At 47.4% G+C, this 4,145-nt stretch overlaps 1 protein-coding gene across 1 annotated transcript in view; it reads right to left on the reverse strand.

Moving 5' to 3' along the window:
* Window positions 1-306: 306 nt before the first annotated feature.
* LOC116796352 (myosin heavy chain, skeletal muscle, adult-like) overlaps window positions 307-4,145 on the reverse strand; it is a 17,710-nt gene continuing 13,871 nt past the window's right edge. Inside the window, exon 17 of the mRNA XM_032706917.1 lies at window positions 307-317. The gene's annotated coding sequence lies outside the window, so the exon portion shown is untranslated. The remainder of the gene's footprint in view (window positions 318-4,145) is intronic.

Raw genomic sequence — 4,145 nt, forward strand, 5'->3', positions numbered from 1 at the left:
TCTTCATATAGTGCTCACCCATTCTGTTTTACAACTTGAAAAAAGAGGATTGAAGAGGAACACTGCTGACTTCTTACATTTGGCTAAGAAGGCCTTTGCATCTTGTCTTACTATAAACAGGTTGCCCTCTGGCAGCCAGCAAATTCCACTATGGTAGAAAATAAAATGAGCGATCCTATTTCCTCTTTCATTATGGTGCAACAGTGAAATTCTGTTCAATTTATAATTTTTATATGCTCATCAACTACCTTTGGCAGTCTCATTAGTTTCTATTTTTCACTAGTTTCCCAGTACAATCCTAATAATTTCAGACATGTCTTGGGGATATTTGTTGATCCACTGGGGCATTCACTCAGTGGGCAGTAGATGAAGAAGTCCTAGTTTATAGATTCATAAGGGAACGTTCACATCCTGCCTTGTATTGAGAAATTGTGAGTCCTGAGTTTTGAGTTCTGTAACTTTTCCTGAAGATTGGCAGTTATGGCACTTCTTTCATACTGACTGTATCTTTGGGGATAATTTATTCAAGTCAATAAGCATCAGTAGTTTCCAATATAACACTGATTATACTCATATGATGAACATGTCCTCTGATCTAGGCCTTGAAATATTTTACTGCTTCAGAATAGCATGGCATGGGAAAGATGCAGGTAGAAAGAGATTCAGGGGGATAACAAGATGCATTGCAGAGTGAAATTGGGTGCAAATAAGTAAATTATTACTGCCACTAAATGAAGATTAAAAGCATGACTCCAAGTCATGCTTATTTCCCTAACAGCGTGAAGCTCATAGGATAAAGCAAACAACCCCTGCTAGTGAGCCCTGGGAGGCTGGAGAGAGATCAGAGCTGCTCGGTTCTGCTCCAGCAGGAAACCTCCTGCTGTGGGTCGATGTTCCGGAGAGCAGGCTCAGGTGCCTACACAGATTGCAGCGTCTCCTGTGCCTGGGGCCACTTCAGCTCCTCCTCAGGTGATTGGGGTCCCTGATGGCCTGACCAGGAACTGAGAGGCACTCAGGGCCATGGAAGGCACTAGGAATATGCAGGATCTGCACAGATGTGCTGCTCCTCTGACAGACCACAGGCCTGCATAGGCTAAGCCCAGGTGCAGGTGGGAGAGCAGAGGAGCAGTGTGTGTGTGTCTGTTCCATCCTGTGCCTGGGCAGGGAAAGGGCTCATGTCCCTCCAAGGACATGTCATGGTGGGTGAGGGCGAGAAGGATGAGAAACACACTCAGTGGGGAAACTGAGAAGGGTTAGGGATAGGGAATGTAAAGAGAAGAAAAACAAATGAGTGAGTAAGGACAGGCAGCAGAGAAAGAAGATGTGGTCATGTGGGTGCATTGTATACGAGAAGTTGATGCAGCAAAAGGTTTACTGGAATGGAAAGGGCTTGAACTAATCTCAGCTGTCACTCCTATAGGAATCCAGGAGACAAACTCATTCATTTCAAAATGGAGAGTTCTTTAATTGCTGACTAACACTTTTCTCTTTAACATTTCTTTTTCAGCCTCAAAGAGCAAAAGTTCCAATGGGAGCTGCATAATTTGGAGATGAAATTTTAGAATTGTGATGAAATCCTGTCCCCTTTCATGTAGATTTGCAAGACTGCTGCAGTCCCACACTTCGGAGAGCAGTGTGTTCTGTGTTAGTGACATAGGAGTGTAGTGCAGGCTGTGCAGTCCCACCTGGTGAGACTTGTCCTGGCACTGCACCTCATTGCAACAAAGTAAAAAAACAGTTCAGGGCAATGAGAAATCCTTGTGTAGTGGGTTTCTGTGGCTGGGTTTTGGTAGCAGGGGGGCTACAGGGGTGGCTTCTGTTAGAAGCTGCTAGGAAGCTTCCCCTGTCCCATGGAGCCAATACCAGCCAGCTCCAGGATGGACTTCCTGTCGCTAGCCAGGGCTGAGCCGACTAGGAGTGACAGTAACACCTCTGGGATAATATATTTAGGAACAGAAGGTTGTTGCACAGAAAGAACTCCAGCCAGGGAAGAGCGGAGTGAGAACATGGGAACAGCAATGCAGACCCCAAGGTCAGTGCAGAAGGAGGGGCAGGAGGTGCTCAAGGCACCGGAGCTGTGCCCCTGTGGCCTGTGGTGCAGAGCAGGGTGGGGCAGCTGTGCCCCTGTGCCCGTGGGAGAGCATCGAGGTGCAGAGACCCCCCTGCAGCCCATGGAGGAGCCCATGCTGGAGCAGGTGGATGCAGGAAGGTGGCTGTGACTCCGTGGAAGGCCCAGGATAGGGCAGGGTCCTGCTGGAGACCTGCAGGCTATGGAGAGGGAAGCCCAGGCTGGAGCAGGTTTTTCCCAGGTAGGACTTGTGGCCCCTGTGGGGGACCCACACCAGTACAGCTCATCCGTGAGGGACTGACCCCATGGAGGAGTGACCCACGGGACAGCAGGTTGGGAAGAACTGCTGCCTGAAGGACGGACTCACCCTGGAGAGGTCCATCAAGGACTGTCTCCCGTGGGAGAGACCCCACGGGAGCAGGGGAAGGACTCCAACTCCTCTCCCTGAGCAGCGGCAGAAACAACAACTGACTGTGACCCCCATTCCCCATTGCCCTGCACTGCTGGCATTGGTGTTTCTTTCATACTGACTGTATCTTTGGGGATAATTCATTCAAGTCAATAAGTATCAGTAGTTTCCAACATAACACTGATTATACTTATATGATGAACGTGTCCTCTGATCTAGGCCTTGAAATATTTTACTGCTTCAGAATAGCATGGCATGGGAAAGATGCAGGTAGAAAGAGATTCAGGGGAAAGAGATTGAAGAGGAGGGAGAACATGGAAGGAAGGAGGGGTGGGGGGAATGTGTTTTTAAGACTATTTTATTTCTCACTCTTTGGTTCTTATCCTGTTAGTAATAAATTTAAGTACTACCCCCACTTTGAGTCTGTTTTGCCCGTGAAGGTAATCAGCAAGTGACCTCTCCTAGCTGTTATCTCAACTCGTGAATCCTTAGCTGTTATTTTTTTTCTCTTCTCTGTCCAGTTGCAGAGGGAGAGTAAGAGAGTGGGTTTAGTAGGTACCTGGTATCTGGCTAGGGTCAACCCACTACACCTTGCTAAAACTCTGTCTGTCTGTCCATGTAATGTCATTTTGCACTGGCTTTCTGCATAATTTTCATATTTGAATGTTTCTTTGTGACTCCCTCACCGAGAAGCTGAGGCCCAAGGGCTTTCTCCAGAGCAAATGCAGCCAACAGTGATTTCCGACCTGAATATAAAGACACTCGTTGTCCTACATGTATACGAATAGAATCCTGTTCAGATCATGTGTGTGAAAGGCTGTTGCCCACTTTGTGGGATTGAAAACATCAAGCACAAGCCATTCAGAAACATCTCATGTGACCACCAAAGTAACACGACTTCCAGAAAAGCCTGCTGAAGGTGCAAGTGCCTCTTCCACTGAGCCACTCAGGTGCAGCTCTAGGGCTCCAAGCTGGATTCAAGTGTGATGTTGGGACATCTGTATCAAAGGAGACCTCTCCTGAATGTGTTCCTTGCAGGTGACAGCTGTCCCTAGGGACAACAAACCTGCCTGGCTGGGTAGGAAGGTGTCAGATCCAGTGAGAGGAAGGAATGAAAAAGCTGAGGCAGAGCATATGAAAAGAAAAAAGGTCTTTTGCCTTCCCAGCTCTCTGCTCCCAAGGAGTAACCTCAGTTTGATTTAGGCCTGGTTTCTGCTGACACATGATAGAAATCCTGCATCCCTTCATCTTCTCATGGTGGACCTGAATGGCAACTCTGAGACAAGCAACGCCTGATAAGCCCTGACTTCCAAACAACACAGGGCACCACTGATTGGCAGTTCACAGTTCATTCCCTTCCCACTCCTCCAGAGTCATACTGGAGAAGAAGCTGTGTCTGGACGGCCCGTGACACCACTGGACACCCGTATCTTGTGCTCATTTTATTCAGAAGTACCCACTGCAGGGAACAGCTTGGTTTCCATAGCAGAAATGCACAGCAAGTGTAAGTTCTGTGTCTAATACTGTTAAATTACTTTGCTAAGTCTGCTTGAAATATATACGTGTTCTAATACAGACTTGTTGTGTTGCCTAAAGACAGGGAGCCAAAAAACCTCACCAGGCTAATTTAGTAGAGATAAGATAATAGAGCAGGTCTTTAATGAAGGC

The sequence above is a fragment of the Chiroxiphia lanceolata genome, chromosome 19, assembly GCF_009829145.1.
Source record: "Chiroxiphia lanceolata isolate bChiLan1 chromosome 19, bChiLan1.pri, whole genome shotgun sequence".
Taxonomy (NCBI): Eukaryota; Metazoa; Chordata; class Aves; order Passeriformes; family Pipridae; genus Chiroxiphia; species Chiroxiphia lanceolata.